Source organism: Chaetodon auriga, chromosome 1 (genome assembly GCF_051107435.1).
Source record: "Chaetodon auriga isolate fChaAug3 chromosome 1, fChaAug3.hap1, whole genome shotgun sequence".
In the NCBI taxonomy this organism is placed as follows: domain Eukaryota; kingdom Metazoa; phylum Chordata; class Actinopteri; order Chaetodontiformes; family Chaetodontidae; genus Chaetodon; species Chaetodon auriga.
The window spans coordinates 27,632,796-27,646,820 of NC_135074.1; the positions used below are offsets into that span (position 1 = coordinate 27,632,796).

General features: G+C 41.3%; 1 protein-coding gene across 1 annotated transcript in view; it reads left to right on the forward strand.

Moving 5' to 3' along the window:
* The first annotated feature begins 3,733 nt into the window (after positions 1-3,733).
* The window catches only part of tspan4a (tetraspanin 4a), a 127,676-nt gene continuing 117,384 nt past the window's right edge, over positions 3,734-14,025 (forward strand). The window contains exon 1 of the mRNA XM_076733077.1: positions 3,734-3,812. The gene's annotated coding sequence lies outside the window, so the exon portion shown is untranslated. The remainder of the gene's footprint in view (positions 3,813-14,025) is intronic.

Sequence of the window (14,025 nt, forward strand, 5' to 3'; positions counted from 1 at the left end):
TTTTAACAACTTTACATGCTGTTGGGTATTCTAATAAATATCAAGGCATCATGCTTTATGCAGTTTTCATTTGCTTTACATTTAAAGTACAACATTTCGCTCTGGAATGAATGGGTTTGAAGTACAAAGGGGTATAAAATGGAAGTACTCTAAGTGCAAGGACATTCAAATTATACAAAAGTACAGCACTTGAGTAAATGTGCCTATTTGTATTCCACTAATGCTACTAATAACTTAGCTGCATGTTATAATTCATGTACTCAATAACTGGCATTGAATAGTGATAATTTAACCTGCACCTTTTCTTCTGAAGCCTCCATATGTGTTATTGCCGTGTACACGTGTAATTTTATTATTTCTGATTTTATTTATCTTTCCCTTCTTTTTTGCTTCATTTGTCTTTTTTCTCTCTGTGCACTTAAACACACTTTGGATCAACTGTGTTATGCAAAAAGTGGTCAGTAAGTAAAACTGCCAATTAGACTTGTCTTGACTGATCTACGGAGCAACAGGCACTGAGTCTTTCTGAAAGGCTTGACATGAGCTAAGAGCAGCACTTGTCTGTTTCGTGTCCTACAAGGAAACAGTTTGCTGAGAACAATGAGAATAACAACCTGCAAAAACAGCCTAAAAGTGCATTCAGCAACTTCATCTGAAAGCATTACTGAGTTTGAGGGATGTTGATGAACTGTAACGACGAGACATTTACTTCACAAATATCGCAAATGGCAGAGCAGGCGAAGATGTCTTCCTCACTGTGAGAAGAAAGAGGAAATCTTGCAAGAATCTCAGTGGGAGGGAATATTTTAACTGTGCTGTTGTTAACCTCCTTGTTTTCTTCTTTTTCTTCCTGCATCTCATCAGGTACCTGCAGAGATGTGACCATGTCACAATCTCCTCTCATCAGTCAGTTTAAATGCTGCTTCAAAACACCCCCCACGATGCCGGAAATGTAATTCTTGTAGAGAAATACTAAAATCCTTTGAATTTACTACTTTTTTTTTTAACCTAAAACTGTCAAATGTAAGAATAGTGACATCAAAGCGCTGCAGTTTGTGTGTAGCTGAAGTTATTAAAACCTAAATTCCCAGAAGCAATGCTGACATTTCATTGGTGCCCTCAGTGATAGCTACGGCCTTTGTTAGCTTGGACTTCATATCCAGAGGTGTTGACTGGGGGAAACAAAGACAGAGGACTGAGTACACAGGACCCTCATGTGAGGTGAGCCCACAAAGATGCCAGAATGAATAGCGGTGGTTTTTGGGGAGGGGCTGACAGTGAATGCGTCTGTGCAGGGTCCAGACCTTTTTGCTGCACCGCTCTTTATATCTATGAAAGGACAGGTGGAACTGGTTCAGGAATGTCGTTCGAGCCCTGATGGTCGAGGCACCTCTTCGCCTCAAAGTCAGTTGTCATCCTGAACCTTTTCCCATTTAAAGTACTCAGTGTTACAGGAGATTTCATGAAAAATGTAATATGTGGAATATTTAATTACACAAAGAGCACAGAGTCGGCGCAGCAGTTTAACTACATGCTGTCGCATTATGTGCTGTTGATTTTTTTGATTATTTCAATAACTGTGCTGAGGCACCTCTTCCTGGTGTATCCTCTTGCCCTCCAGTAACAGCTACCTGAACACGAACATTACTTGCAATAATATGAGAACAATTTAATTTAAGAGACCATTAGATTTGGTGTGATTGCCTTGCTATGCCTGTATTCAAAGCAATACTTCAGCCTTCAGGCGTTAGCAGCGTAATGATACTGCCACCTACTCCATTACCGAGCTTGTAGGTGTGCTTTAGTGACATGTTAATATTTAACGATATCTCACAGTTGACACTGTGAGACACTTGTGTGACACAAGCTGCTCAAGGCATCATATGCTTGTTTTATGTCTGATAGGATGTACAATCTTTCCAGGCAGCTTTATGTTAGTATTTCATTTGTAAAAAAAAAAAAAAAAAAAGTCTTAATTATGTTAATAAGATGTTAGAACTTCTTTGTCAAAGTCTGAATTTCTTTGTATCCAGACAAATATACTTGTTTTATTGTCCGGTGTCACTGCTTTCAAGGAAACTGAAGGTTCATTGAGACAAGATATTTTAGCTTGTTTTAAAACTCTCGATAAATGAAGTTTTCCTCTTCTGTTGGCTGACAGTTTTGCTTATTTTAGGTAACATTTCCACATCTTATTGCTTTTTTCTTGTCATTGAGAGCTAATTCTTTGCAGTGTAGGTCCCAAAACAATCACCTTCAATACTTCCTTTGACAAACAAATTCCATGACGCTCGATGATGCTTCATGACGCTCATCGATTGAACTGCTTCAATCGACCACGTGGGGTCAAAAAGCAACTCCTGAGAGCAGACCATACATCCTGTGCATTCGCTCTGAATATGTGCACACTATGATGGCCCCGGGGCCTCGCTCAGTGTGTGCTGTGTTTCAGGGTTGCAGGCGCCCGGCTGGGTTAAGCTGGAGGCCATCGGGGACGTGGAGGCAGCTGGCTGCTGTCTCCAGGCTGCATACAGCCTGTCCCATCCTGGTGGTTGGGAGGCCGCTCACCCCTGGCACCACCTCGTGTTGTGTTGGTTTGAATTTTCTGTGTAATTCATCATTATTTCATTTGCTTTGTAGTGTGTTTTCCCGGCCAGTTCCAGCTGTTGAGTTTTATTTTTTTTAACCTCTGTTACAAAGAGCTTTCTTTTCTCTTATCTGGATTGCCACTGAGCTGGATCATAACAAAATTAACACATTTCTGTAAGGACTTTTTATCCATCTGGCATTTATTGTACTCTTGCATGACGTGTACCACAACCTTGCACATGCAGTGCATATGAACAGTCTGGTGGAGAGGAGGTCGTGTGGTTCAGTGTATTTATACAGCACTTGTCTTCTCTAACGACCACTCAAAGCGCTTTTACAACACAAGTCTGCATTCACACACACATTCGTAGGGCGGGCTAAGCCACCTGCTCGTTACGAGCGGTATCCATTCACACACCGATGGCCCATCATCGGGGGTTCAGTATCTTGCTGGAGGATACTTCGACATGGAGACTGCCGAGGCCAAGGATCAAACCACCGACCTTCTGATAGGTGGATGACCGCTCTGCCTCCTGAGCCCTCAGGTCTGTTTGGCAACACCTGAAGTTGCCTCATGTCCTCCAAGATCCATATTTTTCATATTAATTAAGAGTTTTTCCTCATCAAAGGTCAAAGGACTGAGGGTGTCGTATTCTGAACAGATGGTGAAGCGCCTTGAGGCACGGGGGGGATTTGTGATACTGGGTTATATAAATAAAATGAACTGGATTTGACATTATGCTACAACATGTAGCAACGAGCTCCAGTCCACATCACAGCTCCTTTTTATTTCTTTGAATTTACATTCAGTTGAATCTCACTGACAAAGGTAGATTCAAAAACCTCTTTAATATGATGACCTGTGAAAATATTTAATATGACTTTTGGTTAAAGGAAAGGAATTTGAATAAAGAGAAATAAAAATCTGACAATTTGAAGCAGCTGTTAGTATTCATGAGATGCTGCTTTTAATCAGAGCAAATGAGCCTGTAAATTACTGTTGGGCTGCTTTGCTTTTAAACGCTGTAACTTCATCCACCACTAGATGTCGCCATTTCACTGTTTGGAGGGCCAGAGAAGGTCACATGTGCGCCCATGTTGAGAGAGAGAGAGAGGGAGAGAGGGAGGGAGCGTGTGGAGAGGAACAACTTGGGAAGTTTTGTCATACAGAGGGAAGAAGAGGGACAGCCGGGAGAGAGTGTACAGTGTGAGATAAGTGAGTGGTAAGTCATTTTCACTTTTCTCTTACGACTCAAGCTCTTGTTTGTGACTTCTTCTGTGCTTCTTCGCTGTCTCTTCAGTGCTGTTTTCCAGCTCCAGCACAGACATCAGTGACCTTGTTGTAGAGATTTAACTGTGATAAATGGAGCTTTTGCAGGTTGAGTTTGTCTGATTAGAGGGGATAAACTACATCATGGTTCCATTTATCTTGTGTGAACTGGTTAATGAACGTTGCACTGGGTTTACTTAAGGGTGGGATTACATTAATCATACTTGAGCTCACTTTTCACCAGCAGTATGATTTGCTCATAAAACCACTGTTTAATCAGTATGCTATTTTTTTTTTGCACTTGTAAGTTGTTGTCCATACGAGCTGTTTTATGACTGTGGAAATGTGGTGATGTGTGGGAATGAGGCTCTCTGATTGGCTGAGGAATGTTTTCCTGGACTCCGATGAAAGACAGAAATAAACTTGTGGAGAAGAACAACATTTCGGAATACCAACCATTCCTCAAGCTATTCCCTCCCATCAGCTTTGCTTTTTTTTGGAGGGGTTACACGAGCGTAAGGCCTCACTGGCTTCTCAAAGTCATGGCTGGCTGGTGAAGTGCAGAAGAATTCACTGCCACACAATGTGCCCTTATGTTGGGCTAGCAGAGGTCTAAAATCCTCCCGGATGCAGCAGCTCCACATTACATATGGCACATTAAACATTTATCTTAATTTTAACAAACGCTGTGTTAAAGGGGAATCGTTCCCAAAAACAGTTAAAACAAGAGGCGTTCCTCGTCCTTCTGGGCTCGTGTTGTTGTTGTTTTGTGGTCTATTTTTTCTTGTCGTTGCATCACTGGGATTTGAACGCAGTAAAAACCCCAAAACATCAACGCTAAACGTCAAGTGTTCGGCATCAGCCTCTGAGAATGAAAGAGAAAGACTGCTTTTATATAGGGTCTAAACGATTCTCAACATGATTCACAGATGGACAAACAGACTGTCAGAGAGTGACTGATGCCATTTTATGTGCGCTGACACAACCCACAGTAGACCACAATGCAATGCAGCTACAAGACGTCTGAATGAGAAGCACCACTCTGACTTCCTCTCAGCTAGAAAAACTCTTCGTCTTTCCATATGGAGCTTCTGTGATGTTCATTATATCAATGCTAAATATTCATTTAGTGTATATGAATATTACATTTTCACATGCTTCCTTTGGGAGTTGCTGGTTAGCGCTAACCATATTCCAGACCTCTAAACTGCTGCCAACATAAACATAAACATAAATAAATCATATTCTAAAATTATACGCACTGTCCAGTGTTCCTCAATACTGGGGTTCAGTCTTTTGTGGTTGTAGTTTGAAGAATTGTATTGCTGAGAGGTTTTTTCTTTTATTTACCGTGAACTCAATGATGTAAATGCAAAGGACATAATATCAGAAACACAATAGAGCAGCAGCACAACAGACTACAACCTCAAAACTGACCAAAAACTGAATGTTAGGGTGTACCTAATAAACTGGCAACTGAGTGCATATTAGAATAATGTTAAAAAAACGTGTGATTTTAAGTTTGTGTTCAAATAGGAATACAAAACAAAAATGTCACTACTCTGATTATCAGACCAGGATCATGAAACGATGACAAGATTTATCCACCAGCAGTGACAATATATGTTTTTTTTTTTAAAGTAATTTATAAAGTAAAACACAAAACATTCGCTGCTTACAGCCTCTTAAATATGAGGATTTTTTCCATTTCTCCTCTCATACAACCCTGAGTCTGAACCCTGCATAAAACCTTAGAAAATCTGAATGCATTCATATGCAAATCCTTTTTTTAAACCTATATTCAGTTGAATACCACACAAAGATATTTAATCTATTAAAGTTATTGTTTCTGTAAATACACTCCCTCTGAATCTGATGCTGGGAACACGACAGGGCCATGTTTACCACTGTGTTACATCACCTTTCCTTTTAACAACACTCAGTAAACATTTGGGAGCTGAGCACAGTTCTTGTTTGATATAAGACTTCAGCTGCTCAACAGTTCCAGGTCTCAGTTGTCGTATTTTGCGCTTCGTATTGCGCCACACATGTTCAGTGGGAGAGAGCTCTGGAGTGCAGGCAGGTCAGTGAAGCCACGGTGCTTTAACACGTTGGCATCATCTGGAATAAGCAGGGAAAAGAGGTCCTCTGGACGGACGTGTGCGTTGCTCCAAAGCCTGCATTCATTAGCGGAGCCTCCACAGATGAGTTCCTCCTGCCATGAGCACTGACACACCCTCATACCAGCACAGATGCTGGCTTTTAAACTCTGTTCATAGTCTGGATGGTTATTTTCCTCTTTTGCCCAGAGGACACTGTGTCCATGACTTCCAGTGATGATCTGAAATGTGGACTCATCAGAGCACAGTCCGTCTCTGGTGAGCTCGGGACCACAGACGTCACCGGCGTCTCTGGATGTCGTTGATATCTGGCTTTCGCTTTGCACGCTGGAGTCTTAACCTGCATTTGTAGATGCAGCGATGAAGACAGTCAGTCACCTGTTACCAGTGAACCTGTTTACCTGAGAAATGTTCCAAACAGGTGTTTTTGGAGCACTGCACACCTCTCCCAGTCTTTAGTTGCTTCTGTTGATGAAGTCAAACATTAAAGTAAACATTAAATATCTCATCTTTGTGGTGTTTTTAATTGAGTTTATGTCAAAAAAGGATTAACAAATGATTACATTTGTTTTATTAATTGTGACTTTTGAGTGCTGTTTAATTTGAGGGCAGTATTTTGGGTACAGTTAAGTGTAATTAGGAACGCACTGATCAGACTTCAGCTCAGACAGATAAACTTTATCTGCTGAAAATAACCTGATTCCATTGCTCTTTATTAAATTACATATATGTACAACAGCTTCTTCACTGCTCCTGATCTGGGATTGCTGTGGCACTAAAGGACACTGATGAAAAACTATGAACTATAAAATGAATCTGTCACATCGGTCTGATACCTGATCCGCGTAGCAGAGTGAGGATCAGGGCTGATTTGGATGTGGAGGATTGGATTGGAGCATCCCTACTTGTAAAGGGCATTTTTCAATATTTTTGACATTTTTGAGATGCAGCTTGGTAAACAAACGCAAACAGACGGGGGAAACTTTAGGAGTATATGTCCACATCAAACTAAATTCCATCACTGAGTCAGTCTGAACTGTGCTGGACGTCACAGGTTGATGAATCAAACAGTCTTAAACTAACTAAGAGCACATTTTCCTCTCATAAATAAACTCAGCTCGTGTTCTATCTTTAACCGTCTGACTGCTGCTGATGACAGACTCACAGTGACAGTCAGACCGCCCTGACACAGTCCAGGATGTGCACACAGACAGTAAAGAGAAGGAAGCAGCTTCCTTTTCCCATGTCCTCCCACATCTCATCAGCTCCAGCTGAGCTGACGAGCTGATGCTTCTGGACAGTTGGCAGCTGCCCACTGTTTACATTTAGCACTGGCCAAGAACAAAGCTCCTGCCGGAGTTTTCAACCCGACTCGCCACTTTGCAGCACGTATGGCATCTAGATATTTTGATGGAAGCGGCGAAAATATGCTGGGAGAGGCGGTGTGGAGTGTTTTCTTTAATCGTCACAGCTGATGTTTGTCCAGCTACAGCTCTGTGGCTGGCTTGTGGGCTTCTGTAGGTGTGGCGACTCTCTGGATAATTGCCCCGAACACTGGCTCTACTGAGCGTGGATATAACAAGGCTGCATTGTACTGCTGCCTGCAGGTGTGTGTGTGTGTGTGTGTGTGTGTGTGTGTGTGTGTGTGTGTGTGTGTGTGTGCCCTGCTCTAAATTCACTCACCCAGTTTCCCCTCAGTTCGATGTTCCCTCAGAACAATTTTTCTCCAGATTTCAGCCGGTCCTGACTCACTTTGTTCCCTCAGTATATTTTACGCCTGCAGTTTTCAGCCTCATGTTCTCATAGCCCACTTTTCTCCAGAAGAAGAAAGGACTGAGGAGTGTACAAATATCGCTTATGTTGAAAACAGGTAACACACTCAGGGTGTTCCTTCTGTTTCTTTGTCTGATCTTTACTCCTGCCCTGGTAGATGGAAATGCATGAGCTCAGGAATGGAAAATAAAAGTATCTTAAGGAAAATCAAGACTGGGGTGAGGAGATGCAGCATGGATGCCCACTTTTAGATGTTGCTCAGCATGGACGCGCACTGAGAGGCAGCACTGAAACACAGAGTGAAACACATCTGATGCAGCACTGGCAGACCGTTAGTTATGAGCACACCACGCCACGGCAGATACAGTAAGAAGATACTACAACGTATGATGAGGCCAATATAAATTAATTATTGGGCCGATGGGCACAGTATTAAATAAAATACATGGATATCAAACTTTAATGGTTCTGCTGGGTCAGACTAGGCAACAACAGCAGGAAACATAACCAAAGGAAACAACAGCAAGAACATGAGGTGATCAGATAAGGAAGATCAAATGTGTCCGGACGACCAATTTTCTGTTTTTAAAAGAACTTACAGTATGTCAGCAAGGACGTCTTAAGCATATTTAATCATTCAAAGCACATTTTGATTTAATGCTGCCAGCTGAGCCAAGTGATGGTGGGGGGGGTGGGGGGGGGGGGTGGGGTGTTATGTTTTGAGTTCTACACTGTTATCCATCAGTCAGTCAATACGGCGTCTCCTCTGCTCAAAAATGTTTGTGTGGACACAGTTTGTATTCAAAGCAGGGTATTTCTGTGTGTCTTAAAGCACGTCTGGAGGGCATCTTTAGACATAAGAAGGTAGTAAACAGTAAATAATAATAACATATAATAATGCATCTTTCACTGTTTCACTTTCACTTAACTATTCTCAGAAAAACAGCTTTTTCACTGAACGTGTGAAATGCACTTTTTCCTTACGTGCCGTGCTTCAGGCTGCCGTCAACAACCAGAGAGGTTACAGAAGCAGAGTGTGTTTGACATCCATCGTCACTGCAACAATAATTTGCACTCAGCTGCACATACTTGATGTCACACACGGCGGCTGTTTTATTTTTCCGCCTGTCCTCTCAGGATGCGAGGCACCAGCATGGCCTCTTAGATTCTGAAGGGTCTATTTTGTCCCCTCTGTTCCTCCTTGTTGAGAGCTCTGCTGAGATGTTAGTGCCGAGTGAAAACCACAAGCCATAACCACACTCTGTCTGTGCTGCTGACTCCCAGTCTCACGCCCAGTTTAACACAAAAAAGCACACCTCCCCTCCCCGCTACTTTTCTTGATGTTTCCTCCCTGCCTCACACCCTCTATCTCGCTCTGTCCACCATAATTTACTTCTGCTGGCTATAAATTCTACTTAGTTTTTGTGTTCAGACTCCTCAGTTTTCTTTGTAGGTGATAAAAATAGCAGCGAGCATTTACATTCTGTATATAGCTGCTTGGTTTTTGCCTTCTTGGTGGCGCAACTGCAGACTAATCTTTAAAAACATGTCATTTTGCATTGCATGGGGACTTCTTTAATCATGCGGGCAACCCACAGAGTCAAAATATTTCCCGTACATTTTTGTTTGTATGGCCAAAGTCATCTTTGCTCTCCTCTCTCTCTCAGCTCTCCTCCACTTTCTCTGTTTCTTGATATGACTGGATTCCATTGAGCTCTTGAGGTGAATGAACATCTCAGAGGAAGAGCTTCACTCTCATTTACATTCATTTCTGTCCAGCCAGTCCTTGCTGATCTTAATAGATTTAGTCTAACTTTATAGAGGTTGGCTCCCCGGACGCGGCTCATGCTATAGCCTCAGAGAGAAAATCAATTTTCATGACTTTAAAATGGAGAGCATCTGTCTACTAGACTTGAAGTGCAATGCCTTCAGAAACTTTCCAAGCTCCCTGACGTCCTTAAGTGTGCCACTTTGAATGCAAAAGTAAATTTAGATTTGTTGTTGACAATCGACACAGAATGCCGTATGATAAAAAATTGAACACAGCTTTAATTTTTTTGTTTTTCCCATTTTAAAAAAAAAACAAAACACCATCCCATTTAAATAGTGACAATCAGAGTGAAATTATAGCTTCAGCTTTTCTTAGATGTGTCTTTGTTTACTTGTCCCATCTGGATTTAGGGATTTTTTTTTTTTTTTTAACTGTTCAAAATGTGCAGTTTTCTCCATCTCAATAGGGAGCTTCTGTGAACAGCTATTTTCAAGTCACTGCAGAGACTTTGAATGGGATGCAATCGAGCCTGCTTTTTTTTTTTTTGGCTCAGACACTCAAGCACTTACACATCCGAGTGCTGAAGCTGCTCTGGTTTGTATTAGGACTGGCTCTCGTGCACTTTTCCAACAGAAAGCTGTGATACGCAATCAGTTGCAGCTTATTTTCCTAACACAAGAGTTTGCTGTCAAATATCTGTCTCCTCTCGATCTGATGGAGTTGTCTCAGTATGAATGGGCGAACGATTGCAATAATTTTGCTTGTTGTTGCCCTTGATAAGAGATATCTGCCAGATTTTACAGAAAAGATTGTTTGTTGAAAAGTAAATTGGCACTCGGTCATACGATGTAGTAAACACAAATGTTTACTGTGAGTCGTTTTCAAGGTTTCAGAGGCTGTGGAAGTTACTGGAGCTGTGCTGGATTGGGTGGGACTCGTACCAATCAGGCAAACATGATCTGAAATCTATTGACTCTTTTTGATAGTTACATTTTTCTTTAAGTCACCAGCATGAGATACATTAGAAGAAATGACATTAGCTTTCAGCCATTGGTGCCAAACTAAAAAAACAAACAAACAAAAAACTTAAAGAGTAATGTAACATCTGTAAATACTGATGTCACGGTGTCACTTCAGTACCACAAGTTAAACTATTGGAGGTCAGCAAAAACAAGATTTAGGTCAGTTTAGTTGCTCTATAAAGTTCCCCTAATCTGTATTTTTTTATGAATGATGGATTATTGATCAAGTTTGAATTGTTGTTTTGATTTTATTACCCCCTGTCTTACTGTTTTGGTTCAGTCTTGCTGCTCTCATCAGGGTTGTTTGCAGACAGGCAGCTGTTCTCGTTAAAAACGTACTAAAATCTCATGGTACACTACCTGCTCAGGGCTATGAGGGAAGTGTGCCTTCAGGGCTAAGCTAAGTGACGTAGTATCGAGAGCCACTGAGTCACACGCTGGAAGGAGGTTGTGGTGGATGAATGGGTGAAGCACGTGACTTTCACCCTGGACACTGGGGTTTTAGACTTAGCTGTGTTGTTATTGTCAGTTGCTGAATGCACACAGTGTACATAAACTTGCCTGTTTGTGGTAAAGTCCTATTTTGATGTTGCTAAAACGCCCGGGAATAGTGTCCAGCTGATGGCCAGGTAACTCTCCAGATGTACTTTTCTTTTGGACTATTTTTGAGCCATAAGGGGACGTCTTCACTGGACGAGGGTCGCTCAGCGTCTCAGTGTTTGCTGGGCTGAGGCAGGTGCTTTTCCTCAAGAGGTGGTAGAGACTGAAAACAGAGCATGACTGAAAAGAGAGTGAATAATGGACTTACATTCACCAGGTGGTGAAGGAGTGACACATGAATGCTAATGTGGCTCCATGTCTGCTGAATGTGTATCTGTTAGCCAGCAAGCTTTTCATATCAACTTAAAAGGTTTAAAGGTTGTTCGTGCTGCCTCCGCGTGGACAAAAACAGATATTTATTGGTAGCACTGAACAAACGACAAATTCTTCCTTCAGAGCAAGGAAGTGACCCACATGTCCTGTGGAAAACAGTTAACGAGGATGTCCTTGGGAGAATAAATGACTTTTTGGAGCCAGCATCGAGTGGCTATCTTTAGGAATTTCCGCAATCATTTAGCTTTCAGCCATGTAGTGTCACAGACTGAGACGAATAATGAATGTATTGTTTATTACAAAACACACACACACACACACACACACACACACACACACACACACACACACGAGGATATTACATGTGATGTTCTCAGTCTAGCTGTTGTTAAAAAGTTCACTTGGTCTTTTAAAGTTAATTCTGCCTCATGCCTCTGGTCTGGTGTTCTGCAGACTGCTGTCATGTGGCCCAGCTGTTGTTTCATGGCTTCTTTACAGCCAAAATGTTTGTTATCCTTTTGTTAAGATTTGCTTCTCCAGCAAAGGAACCCTGTACTTCTGTTGCCGATCTGCTGCCTGACCAGTGCTGGCCCTCTTTTTCTCGGTCATTCACTTTGTTTGGAAGACTTGCACTAACAAGAGGCCGTGAGGATGTAGTTTTCGGTTCCTAATGATGCCACCTGCTGTGTTCTTTGAACTTTGTGACCCTGTGTGAGATTTTCGCTGCTCAGCCCTGACACTGAGTCCCCAATTCCACAAAAAGTTGTGGCTCCGTGTAAAACAGAAATAAAACAGAAAGTGACATATAGTCGATGGAAAACAACAGAAAGACAGTATATCTAATGTTTTACCTCATCAACTTCATTGATTTTGGCACAGGAGCAACTAAAGACTGAGGAAGATGTGGAATACTCCAAAAACACCTGTTTGGATCATTCCACAGGTAAACAGGTTGATTGGTAACAGGTGATAGTATCATGATTGGGTATGAAAGGAGCATCCTGGAAAGGCTCAGTCATTCACCACTTTGTGAACACATGACTGGATAAAGGAGATTAACACATGAGCTCAGTCTGCGTTCTTTTTTTTAATTTCTATTTTTAAATAAAGCATCTGGCCTTTTTCAGAATCAGGGTTGTATTTTATCATGCTGCCATTCTTTGGACCACGCATGTTGTATTTTATTTTGAAGCACATCCAACCATTTGAACACAAGCTGACGAGCTAATTCAAGTTGCAGCGAATCTAAAAGACATTCAAAGTTAATTGGAAGTAGCCAAATTTGATTTGAAGCATTGCTGCAAGGCTTTGAATAATTATCGCCTCAAAACATTTCAACTTTTCATTTTTAATTCATTTGCAAACAAATACAAATGACCTAAAAAGAACACACTTCTACATTTATGGGTTAGCGTGTGTAGATCAGAAACAAAATATCCTAATTCAGTCTCTTTCAGATGACGTTAAAGGAGCTGCATCGTTCAGAAGATGTCAGTGAATAAAACTAAGCTGAACTTTTACTTTCAGAAGTCTTTTATATTGTCCTGATTAGTAAGAAAACCCTTCCTGAGAGGGCCATCTTTTCAGCCCACTACTATTATTATCACAGCTACTGTGAGCAACAACACCTTGTTTCTCTTCACTAGAACTCGTTATTGAATTCTCTTGATTTGCAATATCTTTTTGTTTTAAGGCAGAGCCACATCGATAACATTAACCAATAGCATATCTTGTTTTCATGCCATTTTGGGATGATTCATCTAATTATATCTGCAATCAGCTCACAGTGGCTAATGTCACACATCATTAGCCTCTGTTAGCAGTAATTTTCTCAGCTCTGTAATTAACCCTCATGCAGAGGCCTTTGTTGCCTTGATTACTGTGCCCTTTGTAAGGTCTGCTCCATCCTGACCAAACCGACATACACTCTCACACACACATGCATGTTTCATCATCACATAGACATGGATGGCTCATTGAACGGGCTTACTAGGCACAGGTCCAAGCATCTACAAAAAGATGCAGAGCAACCACAAAGACACTCAGATTGACCACAAAGAGACATAAAACAACCACAAAGAGAGAGAAAATGCCAACAAAAAGACATAAAGAGCTATAAAACTACTACAGAGATGCAAAATTATCACAGAGACACAAAACAACCACAAAGAGACAAAGTACAAAACAAATGCAGAGATGCAAAATGACCACAAAGAGACTCAAAACAGCCACAGAGACATAAAATGATCACAAAGAGACTCAGAGAGACATAAAATGACTGTAAAGAGACGCAGAACAAACACAAACGTAAAACACATCCACATATAATGATAATGTTCACAAATGTATTTCTGGTGCACACACAACCCTTTCCACAAGTATTTCCATTTTTCATCAAAAACTCAATATAATGACAATAAATAATAAAACAATTTCCAACACGTGGCGAGAACGAACATCAAACAGCAGCCCGAAGGTCAACCTCACCGCAGAGTCAGCTAGCTGCTCTCCACAGGTGAGTAATAACTCTCCTGTCGCACATGATGAATTATGTTATGTGTGAGATATGAATGCTTGCAAAGTTAGTGATGTGCCATTTAACATTAG